Source organism: Thalassophryne amazonica, chromosome 2 (genome assembly GCF_902500255.1).
Source record: "Thalassophryne amazonica chromosome 2, fThaAma1.1, whole genome shotgun sequence".
Classification (NCBI taxonomy): domain Eukaryota; kingdom Metazoa; phylum Chordata; class Actinopteri; order Batrachoidiformes; family Batrachoididae; genus Thalassophryne; species Thalassophryne amazonica.
Window position 1 is genome coordinate 20,546,712 of NC_047104.1, and position 15,453 is coordinate 20,562,164.

The following is a 15,453-nucleotide window of genomic DNA, read 5'->3' on the forward strand; positions in this document are numbered from 1 at the left end:
CAGAGGCACTTACTACAAGCATTTTTAATGTTGCACAACACGCTGTTTTTTTTACACAGGTTTTGGGTGTAGGGGAAACAAATGTGGTAATATCGCCTCGCCCTGAAGGTCCACAGCAGCAAACTACCACTCAAAATGTTTGTATTTAAATGCTCTTTCACATGATGTATAATGAATGCAAATTAGGTCAACAAGTAGGTCACCAGAGGTCAAAAGGTCACAGAATTTAGTTGATGCTCAAAATCTGGCCCATGCCTCTTTATGTCAGTGTGCTGGTGATAAATGGGGAATTTTGTCAAGTTAACACCCCAAGAAGTGATCCATGGTGTCCCTGCAACAAATCAGAAGGTCTAATGTTCGATTATTTTGCCAATTGTTGCTTCTATTACAAGTGATGTAAAGGTATTTGTCAAAGGTGTTGAAAGGTGATGCTATTTTAGTGTAGGGGTAATGCAATTTGCTGACAACAGTCTTGATGGTCCTTTCTGACTTTGGTCTGGAGCACACAACATCCATTTGTCAGGTTTCAGCCCTGGGTGCTGTCGTTTCTTATTTTACCCCTTTCCATGGTTCAGTATTGTAGCCTGGTAGATGTGCAGTTTTGTCTTCGTGAGGCTGGATTTGTTCCAGACTCTGTGGCTTAGTCTTGCCATACCTGCTGCTGCCTTCACAATCCTGCTGTTCATCTCTGCATCAACAGACAGCGAGTTGGAGAAGGCGGATCCAAAGTATGTGAATTGCTTCACGACTTCCACGCTGTATCCATCAATGGCAATGTTAGGAGGAACAACTGTGCCTTGCATTTGTCTTCTTCAGACTGATGGTCAGCGAACTCCTTGTAGGCATGAGAGAGGTGACTAATAAGCTGCTGCAGACCATCTTCCGTGTGTGATGTCAAGGCTGCATTGTCGGCAAAGAGCATCTCACGGATGAGTACATCCACAACTTTCATCTTGGTGTGAAGACAAATGATGTTGGAGAGCTTGCTGTTGGCCCTAGTGTGAATGTACACTCCCTCTCTGCAGTCCTTCAAGGCATACTGCAAGAGCATGGAGATGAAGATCCCGAAGAGCGTCAGTGCAAGGACACAGCCCTGCTTCACCCCACTGCCAACTAGGAAGGCCTTGCATGTTGCGCCGTTGAAGCAAACTGTGCTGTGCATGTTCTTGTGGAATGAAGAGACCACTACGAGGAGTTTTGGGGGACAGCCGATCTGCTGAAGGAGCCTGAAGAGTCTGCTTTGACTGACTAAGTCAAAAGCCCTGGTCAGGTCGATGAAAGCAGTGTAAAGTGGCATTTGCTGCTCTTGACACTTCTCCTGCAGCTGGTGTATTGAAAAGATCATGTCCACTGTAGTCCCCCCAGGTCAAAAGCCGCACTGGGACTCTGGGTACACATGTGAGGCCAAGGTCTGTGGACGTGTTAAGGCAACACAGGTGAAGGCCTTTCCAACAATGCTGAGAAGAGGGATTCCTCGATAATTCCTGTAGTCACTTCTGTCTCCCTTGTTCTTATATAAGGAAATGATGTTCGCATCTTGTTTGCCCTGCGGAATGTGTCCCTGTTCCCAGCAGAGACAGAGAAGATCCCACTCTTTAAGACATCTGATGCCATCGATCCCTGGGGACTTCCCACTAGTAAGGCAGTCACTGGTTTTCCAAGCTCTTCCATGGTTGGTGGCATGTCTAGCTCTTCTATGACCAGCAGGGCTCAGATGTCCTTGAGGGCTGTATCTGTGACAATGTTCTGGGTTGTGTACAACTCAAGGTAGTACTCAAGTGCTGCAGCTACTTCCTCTGATCTGTGATGACTTCACCTGTCTTTGACTTGGAGGTGGATGGGCCTCTTGCCTTCTTGATGCCCTTGTATATGCCTCTTGTATCCCCAGTGTCGGCAGTTATCTGTATACTGCTGCAGAGGTTCAGCCAGTATGAGTTGGCACAGTGGCAGGCAGTTTGTTGGGCTTTACTCTTGGCAGCTTTGAGTGCTTTTAATGTGTTGGGACTGGGTTCTGCCTTGTAGGGCAAGAGGGTTCTCCTCTTCGCCTCAGTCACAGGTTCCATTTCCTCCCAGTGGGCCTCATACCTGTCTGCATTTTTGCTCTCCTTTTTCCCCATAGGCAATCATGGCCGAGTTGTACACGGCATCTCAGAGGTGGGACCACTTGGCATCAATGGCACCCCCTTCACCTTCCGGTTATCTTCAGTGAAGGCTTCTTGCAACTGGCTGATGAACTGCTGTGTTTTCTCTGAGTTGCCAACACAGCAGGTGCTTATGCGTGGGCGACCCTTCTTCTTGGAGTGGTGCAATTTTCTTAGAGCTACACACACCTTGCTGGCCACGAGGGAGTGATCCATGTTGCAGTCTGCAATATGGTAGCAGTGGGTGAAATGCTGAGAAGGTCCACATGGTGATGACTTGATCCAACTGATGCCATTGGCGGGACTGCAGGTGTCTCCAAGACAGCTTGTATATATCCTTGCATTTGAAGAAAGTGTTTGTCATGCATAGGCCATGGTAGCAGCACAGCTCCAACAGTCATTGCCCATTGTCATTGATTTTGCCCCTTCTGTAGATGCCTAGGCAGGTGGGCAAGACCTCATGATCACAACCCAGTCTCCAAGTAGTTAGAGGCCTTTTGTGCTGGCGATACCAGATATCACTTCGCCTAGGGACTTGTGGAACTGGTCTTTTTCCTGTGTCAGAGGTTTGCTGCATATGCACTGATGGTGGCTGGGCCTGTAGATCTTGAATGCCGGAGGCAAAGAATTCTCTCACAGCAATTTAATGGTGGCTCAATGCAGGAGACCAGGGTGTTCTTCACAGTAAAACGGAGACTGTGCTGACAGACTTCGTCCGAAGACTTGCCAAAGAAAGTGTAAGTTGCTTCCTTGATAGTACCACTGTCTGCCAGCCGAGTTTCCTGGAGGCAGGAAATGTCAACATGTAGTTGTGAGAGTGCCCTGTCAATGAAGGCAGTTTTTCGGGCATCACCAATTTGCTACAGATCAATATGAGAGGCCAGGGCACATGGCTCTGATGTTCCAGCTTGTACAATGAAGAGCTGGAGTCTTCTTTTTCTTTTGTTCTTATTGTCTGGTGCAGAGTTTGTGGCCTGCCTTTTTGAGGTTTACCTTTTTAAGTTTTTTGCACCCAGTGAAGCAAGCAGGCCATGGTGAGACAGCACCTTACTGCCTGCATGGGGGCTGCCCAGCTTGAGGCGGGTGATAGCTGTTCAATGAGACGAGATGATCCCACCCACCATCAGATGTGAACCCTGGCACTCGTTTCCTTCACCAATCGGATAAACATGTATCCGGTAGCTGCCACTTCCCGTGTTGTGCCGGCATCTTATGATGATGCTGAAGTGTCCTCTCGAGTGGAGCTACAAAGCCTGGGCAGGCTAATGTGGAAGATCCGCTGTTGCCCATGCAGCAGGTTTCCTCTCTCCATGCTGTCACTGTGGTCCAAAGGAAAGGCAGCAGCCAATGCAGTTTGACAGCTGCAACATGGAGTTGGAGGAGTTGCTGAGAAATTGCTATTCAGCAACAGACCACCTTAGGGAATCCGACTCTGGATTGTTCCTCGAGATTTACTCCTGAAAGTTTTGTCCAGGACTGGATATGGCTGCAAGGCAGCAGATATTTGAAATCAGAGTTTTTCTTCTCTAGATGAACTGCCTTGCTAGGCTAACAAGTTCCATCTGTCCAAACTGCTTTTGGGCAACTGGTTGCAGGCCTTAAATGCATGCATGAATTGATAAACATTAACGTCAATTCATGTCAATATTGCAGCTCGACATGAAGCTGGGCAGAAAAAAAATATCTTTGGTTCATCCTAAAACTACAAAAATTCAATAATCTTTGGACTATTAAATGAATCAAACAAATACTGAAAAATGGTGATACAACAAACAAAAAACTTTCACCTTTTTGCTGCTGAGTGCAGTGAGAAGGACAAACTGGACATTTTATTTTTGAGGACAAATGGACAGTGAGACATGGAGTGTTTAAGTTAAGAGAGTCAGCTGGTTTTAAACAGGTAAAGGTAAAAAGTTCACTTCTTAACCTGCCATTCCTGTTTTAATATGACACTGTGCAGAATCCCAAAAACTCTTTCAATGCGGTAAATTGTCAATGCCATCATCACTGAAGACCAGCGAATGGGGTTCTAAAAGGGAATACTTTGTACGATGCTTAGTTATCATGTTATGGGGTGTTGGGGCAGTATGTCTCATGGCCAACTTGCTACTTTACTAACTTTATTTAATAATAATAACTTCATATCTCTTCTGGAATGCCATGATGCATACTGTTCTTCTGATTACCACACTACACAGACAAAACAAAGTTTTACTTTTACACATACCATTTAATACAATGTGAGCATTCACTGCATGTAAAGGTCAAAATCCAACATCTTTCAATCAATCACATAACTTTACTGATCCACACTGAGGGGAATGGCCTGACCATCTGTGTGCAGGGCTGGAGAGCATGCAGAAGTGCAGGGAGAGGGCTGTGTGATCAGTTTGCAAACTCATGTGGTAACTCCCTGTTTAGTGAAGGCATCTACAACATCTAAAATTGAAGTCCATAAATCAGTTTTTGAGTCTTCTGAGTTCACGCCCCATTAACCCGTGAAAAATTGGGAATCACAACCCAACAGACCTGGTGCCGAAACCCGGGAAGATGTGGGCTTTGAGCAAGATCCGGCGAAAATCCATGGCAGTTTTACCAAACCTGACAGGTGGTTTCTTGAACTCTGGACTTCGGTGGCCACAACTAAAAAGGTGAGCGGAAAACCTTTTTCTTAATTTTCTGCTGGGCTTAGGCTCATAAAATTGGAGTCCAGAGTTTGCTGGAGGCACACTTAAGGTTCTGGTGTGAAAAATAACGGACAGATGTTGATGAGGTTTTTCTGATAGAACCTTCACTGAATGAGAGTTGCTACTGTTTTTTTTGTTTTTTGTTTTTTTGGGGGGGGTTTTCTGGTGGTGATGCATGCTTATCTCAGCAGGTTGTGTTAAGTTTCAGAATAAAGTTTGAGAAAATAGTGAGATGTTTGAGAATAAAATGGTCAACGAACCGTTTGGGCTATTAATGGTGCACACTGACGTTATTAGACCCTAGGGATTAAGAGAAGAAATGCTTTGCAAACTATTTGGGCTGTTAACGGTGCATGTGACGTTATCAGATGGCCAGCGCGCCATGGGCTTGGTGCATGCTAACGTTGCCACGGCACCCCAGGAATAAAGAGAAGTTTGGAATAACAGAGGTATTGAGAGATAAGAGAATAAGAGATGAATGAATAAGTGAATAACCGACCCAGGGGAGTCCACGTTGCATGCAGACGTGCACACCCTATTAATTACAGACCAAGTCAGTGACATCGAAACAAAATGGAGCAAAGTGCAGTCATTCGCGATTTTAAAAAATGAACTTGTTATAGGTGTTGTAAATAATTTATGTAAATTAATGTATATTTTGTCAGCCATAATAACATAAAATAAACGAGAGCACCATGCTGGTAGAGCGCAAACCTCAGCCAACACCAGTTTCCAATTCCACAAAATTTTACCTTAGAAAACATTTTCAAGGTTAAAGTCCTGTGAGAAGTGGCTTTTCATAAGATAAATTACGGACTTTCAACTCCTTCACAAATTTTCTATGGGGTTGAGGTCTGGAGACTGGCTAGGCCACTCCAGGACCTTGAAATGCTTTTTACGGAGCCACTCCTTTGTCCATTGTTTGGGAGCACTGTCATGCTGGAAGACTCAGCCATGTTGCATCTTCAATGCTCTCACTGATGGAAGGTTTTGGCTTAAAATCTTATGATACATGGCCCTGTTCATTCGTCCCTTAACACAGATCAGTCGTCATGTCCCCTTTGCAGAAAAACAGCCCCAAAGCATGATGTTTCCACCCCCAGGTTTCACAGTACATATGGTGTTCTTGGAGTGCAACTCAGCATTCTTCGTCCTCCAAACGTGACGAGTTGAGTTTTTACTAAAATGTTCTATTGTGGTGTCATCTGACCACATGATATTCTCCCAATCCTCTTCTGGATCATCCATATGCTCTCAAGCAAACCTCAGATGGGCCTGGACATGTACTGGCTTAAGCAGAGGGACACGCCTGGCACTGCAGGATTTGAGCCCCTCTCTGCGTAGTGTGTAGCCTTTGTTAATTTGGTCCCAGTTCATTCGTCAGGTCCCTCTGTGTAGTTCTGGGATTTTTGTTCACCGTTCTCATGATCATTTTGACCTCGCGGGTTAACATCTTGCGTGGAGCCCCAGATCGAGGGAGATTATCAAATCAAATCAATTTCATTTATATAGCGCCAAATCACAACAAACAGTTGCCCCTAGGCACTTTATATTGTAAGGCAAAAGCCATACAATAATTACAGAAAAACCCCAATGGTTAAAACGACCCCCTATGAGCAAGCACTTGGCGACAGTGGGAAGGAAAAACTCCCTTTTAACAGGAAGAAATCTCCACCAGAACCAGGCTCAGGGAGGGGCAGTCTTCTGCTGGGACTGGTTGGGGCTGAGGGAGAGAATTAGGAAAAAGACATAGTGTGGAAGAGAGCAGAGATCAATCACAGTGGTGCATACAGAGCAAAAAGAGGTGAATAAAAAGAAACACTCAGTGCATCATGGGAACCCCCCAGCAAGCTATAGCAGCATTACAAAGGGATGGTTCAGGGTCACCTGATCCAACCCTAACTATAAGCTTTAGCAAAAAGGAAAGTTTTAAGCTTAATCTTAAAAGTAGAGAGGGTGTCTGTCTCCCTAATCCGAATTGGGAGCTGGTTCCACAGGAGAGGAGCCTGAAAGCTGAAGGCTCTGCCTCCCATTCTACTCTTACAAACCCTAGGAACTACAAGTAAGCCTGCAGTCTGAGAGCGAAGCGCTCTATTGAGGTGATAGGGTACTATGAGGTCCCTAAGATAAGATGGGACCTGATTATTCAAAACCTTATAAGTAAGAAGAATTAACAGGGAGCCAATGAAGAGAAGCCAATATGGGTGAAATATGCTCTCTCCTTCTAGTCCCCGTCAGTACTCTAGCTGCAGCATTTTGAACTAACTGAAGGCTTTGCAAGGAACTTTTAGGACAACCTGATAATAATGGATTACAATAGTCCAGCGTAGAATAAATAAATGCATGAATTAGCTTTTCAGCATCACTCTGAGACAAGACCTTTCTAATTTTAGAGATATTGCGCAAATGCAAACAAGCAGTCCTACATATTTGGTTAATATGAGCATTGAAGGACATATCCTGATCAAAAATGACTCCAAGATTTCTCACAGTATTACTGGAGGTCAGGGTAATGCCATCCAGAGTAAGGATCTGGTTAGACACCATGTTTCTAAGATTTGTGGGGCCAAGTACAATAACCTCAGTTTTTTCTGAGTTTAAAAGCAGGAAATTAGAGGTCATCCACGTCTTTATGTCTGAAAGACATTCCTGCAGTTTAACTAATTGGTGTGTCCCCTCTGGCTTCATGGATAGATAAAGCTGGGTATCATCTGCGTAACAATGAAAATTTAAGCAATGCTTTCTCATTATACTGCCTAAGGGAAGCATGTATAAAGTGAATAAAAATCGGTCCTAGCACAGAACCTTGTGGAACTCCATAATTAACCTTAGTCCGTGAAGAAGACTCCCCATTTACATGAACAAATTGTAATCTATTAGATAAATATGATTCAAACCACTGCAGCGCAGTGCCTTTAATACCTATGGCATGTGGCAGTAATTAAACCATTACTTAAAAAGCCATCACTTGACCCAGCTATCTTAGCTGGTCATTCAAAGCGCATATTAAACAAATATGTAAGACTGCTTTTTTGCATTTACGCAATATCTCTAAAATTAGAAAGGTCTTGTCTCAGAGTGATGCTGAAAAACTAATTCATGCATTTATTTCCTCTAGGCTGGACTACTGTAATTCATTATTATCAGGTTGTCCTAAAAGTTCCCTGAAAAGCCTTCAGTTAATTCAAAATGCTGCAGCTAGAGTACTGACGGGGACTAGAAGGAGAGAGCATATCTCACCCATATTGGCCTCTCTTCATTGGCTTCCTGTTAATTCTAGAATAGAATTTAAAATTCTTCTTCTTACTTATAAGGTTTTGAATAATCAGGTCCCTTCTTATCTTAGGGACCTCATAGTACCGTATCACCCCAATAGAGCGCTTCGCTCTCAGACTGCAGGCTTACTTGTAGTTCCTAGGGTTTGTAAGAGTAGAATGGGATGCAGAGCCTTCAGCTTTCAGGCTCCTCTCCTGTGGAACCAGCTCCCAATTCGGATCAGAGAGACAGACACCCTCTCTACTTTTAAGATTAGGCTTAAAACTTTCCTTTTTGCTAAAGCTTATAGTTAGGGCTGGATCAGGTGACCCTGAACCATTCCTTAGTTATGCTGCTATAGACTTGGACTGCTGGGGGGTTCCCATAATGCACTGAGTGTTTCTTTCTCTTTTTGCTCTGTATGCACCACTCTGCATTTAATCATTAGTGATTGATCTCTGCTCCCCTCCACAGCATGTCTTTTTCCTGGTTCTCTCCCTCAGCCCCAACCAGTCCCAGCAGAAGACTGCCCCTCCCTGAGCCTGGTTCTGCTGGAGGTTTCTTCCTGTTAAAAGGGAGTTTTTCCTTCCCACTGTCGCCAAGTGCTTGCTCACAGGGGGTCGTTTTGACCTTTGGGGTTTTTACGTAATTATTGTATGGCCTTGCCTTACAATATAAAGCGCCTTGGGGCAACTGTTTGTTGTGATTTGGCGCTATATAAATAAAATTGAATTGAATTGAAGTTTGTAGTGTCAACAGCAGATGCTACTATTATTGTGAACACCCCCTTTTCTACTTTTTTTTTTACTAATAGTCCAATTTCATAGCCTTAAGAGTGTGCATATCATGAATGCTTGGTCTTGTTGGATTTGTGAGAATCTACTGAATCTACTGGTACCTTGTTTCCCATGTAACAGTAAGAAATATACTCAAAACCTGGATTAATGTTTTTAGTCACATAGCACTACTATTATTCTGAACACTACTGTACCTATGATGAAAATTACAGACCTCTCTCATCTTTCTAAGTAGAACTTGCACAATCAGGGACTGACTAAATACTTTTATACCCCACTGCACTTCTCTATGTGCTGTCTTGCGTACTGCACTGCGTGCTCCTCTACATGCTGCCCTCCATTGGCAGTCTGCTTGATCCTCTGCATACACTCTACATGCTGCTCTATGTGCTGCACTAACATGCCATTCTGCATGCTCCTCCACATATCGCTCTACATGCTAATCTGTGAGGTGCTCTGCATACTCCTCTACATGTATGTATCCTCTATGAGCCTTTAATTCCTCCTCAAGGACTAATGAAGAGACATAAAATTATTAAAGACAGTAGTGTTGTTATTTTGTTGGGAGAGCAACTCCTGGAGATGGTTTGTTCAGCCTAAACTGGGAATATCCCCAGATACCAGCACTTCCAGGTGCGTGATTATTGGTTACTGGTACCAGCAACCAGGTTGTTTCATCTGCACATCAAAATGAATAAACATATGAATACTAATGATTCCATTAAAAAAAAGAGACATGTTTCTTTTTTCCATCAGTTTATGACATTTAAACTTTTTAATGATAGTCAGATGATCACTATGTAGGGAATGTATGTTTTGCATGGATTTATGAATATTATCAGTGCGACTGATTTACATCATTACATGAATGTAAACAAATAACTCAGCCACATGGAGTGTGCAGCCAGTAGACTCTGAGTGCTATGCCAAGCCCAGATAAATGAGGAGGACTGCATCTGGCATAAAACAAGCCAACCCAACTGTGCAGACGAAGAATCAATTTTCCATATCGGATCAGCTGAGGCCCAGGTTAACAACGGCTGCCACCGATGCTGTTGCCCAACAGGGTGCTGGCGGAAATTGGGCTACTGCTGGGTGAAGAAGAAGAAGAAGAGGCGAACATGTCCAGAGACAGTGGGAGAAGAGGAAAACTAGAAGGGTGGAAGTGAGAATCGGGACTTTGAATGTTGGCAGTATGACTGGTAAAGACAAGGAGACTTGGTGGTGGAACAAAGATGTCCAGTAAAGCATAAGGAAAAAGAAGTCGACAAAAAAGTTTTGGGATAGTTGGAGAGATGTAGAAAGTAGACAGGAGTACAAGGAGATGTGTAGGTGCGTAAGGTGAAAAGAGACGTGGTAAAAGCGAAGGAAAAGACATTGTGAGCTGCACAAAAAGTTGAATAGTAAGGAAGGAGAAAAGGACTTCACAACAGGACAGAGTTGGAAAGGATCTGCAGCAGATTAGGGCAGTAAAAGATGCACATGGTAATGTGCTGACAAGCAAGGAGTGTGTGTTGAGAAGGTAGAGGGAACATTTTGAGGAGCTGATAATTGAAAAAAATGAGAGATGATGTGGTGAGAGTAAATCAGGAAGTACAATAGATTAGTAAGGATGAAGTGAGGCCAGCTATTAAGAGGATGAAGAATGGAAAGGCAGTTGGTCCAGATAACATTCCAGTGGAGGCATGGAAATGTCTAGGAGAGATGGCAGTGGAGTTTCTAACCAGATTGTTTAATAAAATCTTGGAAAGTGAGAGGATGCCTGAGGAGTGGAGACGAAGTGTGCTGGTTCCTATTTTTAAGAACAGGGGTGATGTGCAGAGCTGCAGTAACTACAGAGGCATAAAGTTGATCAGCTACAGCATGAAGTTATGGAAGAGAGTAGTAGAAGCTAGGCTTAGAAAATAGGTGAAGATCTTTGAGCAGCAATATGGTTTCATGCTGAGAAAGACCACTATGATGCAATGTTTGCTCTGAGAATACTGTTGAAGTACAGAGAAGGACAGAAGGAGTTACATTGTGTGACTGTGAAATTAGAGAAAGCTTATGATAGGGTGCCAAGAGAAGAGTTGTGGTATTGTATGAACTTCAATCAATCAACTTTTTTTTTTATATAGCGCCAAATTACACTAAGGATCAGGTCTGAGTCCTTTCTTGTTTGCAGTGGTGATGGGCAGGCTGACAGATGACATCAGACAGGAGTGTCCATGGACTATGATGTTTGCAGATGACATTGTGATCTGTAGTGAGGGTAGAGGACAGGTTGAGTCTAGCCTGAAGAGGTGGAGATATCTGGAGCGAAGGGGAATGAAAGTCAGTTTGTTACAAGGAGTTGAAGTGGTGAAAGTGGTGGGACTAACAAAAAGACAGGAGGCAGAGCTGGAGATGTTGCGATTCTCTTTGGGAGTGACGAGAATGGACAGGATTAGGAATAAACATATCAGAGGGACAGCTCAGGTGGGACAGTTTGGAGACAAAGTCAGAGAGGCGAGATTCAGATGGTTTGAACATGTTCAGAGGAGGAACCCAGGGTATATAGCGCCTTGGGGCAACTGTTTGTTGTGATTTGGCGCTATATAAATAAAATTGAGTTGATTTGATATATAGGGGGAAGGATGCTGAGGATGGAGCAACCAGGCAGAAGGAAAAGTGAGAGGACAAAGGTTATGGTTTATGGATGTGGTGAGGAAGGACATGCAATTGGTTGGTGTGACAGAGGAAGACACAGAGGACAGGGTGAGATGGAAATGATTGATCCGCTGTGGCGACCCATAAGGAGAGCAGCCAGAAGAAAAAGAAGATATGGATGTAAATAAATGAGAAGAACCAGCTTGGAGCCTGTGAAACCCTACATGGGTTAAAGTGGAATCCACCAAGCATGAAAGACATCAAAGTCACAGAAAATGAACTGTGGTGTCATGGTGATGTTTGGCTCTCGGGGCGTGCTGTTAGCCAGAGGATGGGTCAGGACCGCCCCTTAACCTGTTGCCCCAGTAAGTCATTAACATCCAAAATAGTGTAACAAAACCTTAATGGAGACATTAAATGTAATCAGATTACTTTGGACACCTTCAGTGATGACAGCAACAATGTATTTGATATTATTTTATTTCTGTACAAAATCTTCTGATAAAGTCAGTTTACATCTTGAAGCACATATACAAGACATCAATGTGAGAGAAGAACACCTCGTTCCACACAGCAACATAACGACAACGTCCATGTTCCCGCCAATCCTGACAATCCACACAATAAATAAGTATAAAATATATCTCATCAATCTGTGGAGTCTTTACAAAAACACACACACGCAAACGACTGTTACAGCCTCCGAAAAAAGACCAGCTATTTCGGCAACAGGAAACATTTATTTATTCGGGATATAATTCTCTTTAATTTAGATATTTGGGCAGATTGCACATTTAACTTCCTGATATTACATTCAGTGGGTAAATTAATTATTGTCTGACAGCGAGGCAGTCACAAACACAATGAATACATCACCATAAACTCAAAAACCCAGGACAGCAATCACGGTGTGTCTATGGAAAAACCAGGGCCCGTATCAATGAAGCAGCCTAAGGCTAAAAATAGCTCCTAGTGACGTTATTCGAAGAAAAATCTTAGAATTCCACAAATTCTTTGACATTTCTAAGAATTTTCCCTTGGTAAGATGAAATCACCTTAGGCCTTAAGAGAGCTCCTAAGGTGCCTAACTGGTAAGAGTAGGGAGGAGAACTTTTAAGAAGCCTGAGTGTCTTAAGCAGAGAAAATGGCAGAAAAGACAGAGGAAGCAGAGATATTTTCCATATGACAGTGAGTCAGTAACACGCTACCGGCTTGATCTACATCATTATTTTATGTTAATTTGTTGTCTTAATGTATTTATAAATTGTTTAGGTTACTGTTATCATATACATACTGTTAATATCATTATTTTTATTATTATGATTGTATTATTAAGATTATTTTCTTTTATTATTGCATCTATTTCAATTTGGGGGAGGTAATGGTCTAGTGGTTAAGTGTTGGGCTTGAGACCAGAGGATCCTCGGTTCAAATCCCAGCCTGACCGGAAAATCACTAAAGCGCTTTGAGCGTCTGATGCAGACAGAAAAGTGCTATATAAATGCAGTCCATTTAATTTGATTTTAAATGGACCAAAATGGAAATAAGTGTTTTCACTTTCTTGTGTTATGCATGTATTTTTGTAATGTATTTACAACTATATTATGTACTCACAATGAACGCACTAAAACTCACGCACGCATGCCTTTAATATATAGATATTCAGCATGTGAATGAGGTACGGTCAAACATTTTCAAGCTGTGTAACAATTCCTTTAATTTTGCTGAGATTCATCACTATCCATTCATCACTAGGAGGGTGGAGTGTATTTGTTTTTATATTTCTCCTCCCCTTTCCGTGACAACCAATCACAGCTCAGCACAGAGGACTGTGCCATGCCTAGCAACGGGGTCAACCCCGCCTTCTCACAAAGATAGGAGTTTCTGTCCCCTCCTTGCTCAGAGTTGCTCTCAGACACCTGCTGGCTCACTCTTAGTCTAAGATTCCTTGCCAGGAAATTTTAGGCTGAGTTAGGAGCTCTTTGAGAGGACTATGAGTTGCTTCGTGGATACGGGCCCAGGCCAGCAAGCACGGCATGTCAATGGAAAATCCAGGCCAGCAATCATAGTGTGTCTATGGAAAAACCAGGTCACAACTACAGAATGTCTATGGAAAAACCAAGGCAGCAACCACGGCGTGTCTATGGAAAAACCAGGGCAGAAACCATGGTGTGCCTGTGGAAAAACCAAGTTGGCAACCATGGCATGCCTATGAAAAAAACAAGTCAGCAAACATGGTGTGCCTATGGAAAAACCAGGGCAGGAACCACAGCATGCCTATGGAAAAACCAAGTCAGCAACTACGATATGCCTATGGAAAAACCAGGACATCAAACACAGTGTGTCTATGGTAAAAACCAGGTCAGCAACCATGGCCTGTCTATGGAAAACCAGCTGAGCAACCACGGCGTCTCTTTGAAAAAAACAAGCCAGTAACTACAGCCAATGTATGGAAAACCCACGTCAACAACCACAGGCTGCCTATGATTAAATCAGGAATGTGTCAACAAAGATTGTACGAACATTTTTACACAGTGTTTGATGAGCTCGCTCTGCCCAAAGCAAGTTCCCAGACCTGCAACAACTCTAGCCCACTTAATGGAGGTCCACAGACAAGCCCAACAACATTAAGAAACAGAATACTTGTTCCCAAATGTAGGGCACTGACAGAAACCATGTCTTAAGAATTACAACTTACACTTTGTATTGTGTGTATAGAAATGTCAACTGCACTGTTATACGAAGGTCCTATTACCGATACAAAGTTGATCAACAGAGAACCAGTTAGTTATCTGGACCAGAAACGAAAAGGTCTTTAATTTCAAAAGTCAGGGAGTTCCACAAGGTTCTGGCAACATTTTCCCGGATGGACTGCCTCCAGACTGAACTGTGCTCTTCTAATTAATACAAGGTTGTAATAGTTTCTTTTTATTTCTGTTACCTGCCTCTCATTTCTGTTAGTTTGTGCAACAGCTATGACTTTTAGCTTATAATTTTACTCCTGTGTGAATAGGAGTGGTTAGGATTTCGTTAGCACTTAGATTGTGGTAGCTTTTTGCTACATGTTTAGGTTCTCTTTGTGCACAACACTGTATATTAAACTTACGCAGTGTTGACAGAAAGGGTGGCCCTTAGAGAGCCACATTCATAAGTTAGAGCAGCTTCTTAATTTAGTAGCATTAAGACTTTACAGGCATTCCAGAAGAACTTAGTGTCGGGCCGGCTAGCATGTTCGTTAGCACTAACTTAGCTCCGCCGACTAAAGATGAAGGCTTGGGGCCCAGTTATGGTACCCGTTCCACAGTTACCGCTGCTGATTGTGAATGATTTTTCAGCCTTGGACATGCCTGTTTTCCCAGTGATTTTTAAATGAGCAGGTAGCTGCTGATTAAATACCCTCTTAATTTTGCTGTCTGAGTGACACACCAGTGACACAACTTTTTATTAATAAATCTAAAGTTATCTTCCTTAAATTCAAACTGAAAGCAAATCTGTACAACTGGATATAAAGTAATTAAACATATAAAATCCAGCTTCCAGATGAAGTGGTGTAGAGGACGATTTTCTTAAAAAGAAGACCTGAGAGTTCAGCTACAATTTACCAGAAAGTACATATGAGATGCAAGCAGATGGCAGTAGATTTGATGTTTGGTGAAAGAAACTTCTGTATTTCTTCGTAATTGATATAAATAAAGTCCAAGACATATTCAGTGACTTGAAAATTTCCATGTTTCCATCCCCTGACTTGTCTAAAGAAAACTGGCAATAAAACTGATTATTATTTACAGGTTTTATCAAGTTTTAGAGATTTGCTTTCAGTTTGAGTTTGAGGAAGATCATTTTAGAAATTTTTAGTCTTTATATTTTGTTGTATTTCTTGTATTTTAAATTGCATAAACAAATGAAAATGTGTGAAATACCAAGTGCTCAAATACTTTTGGAGGG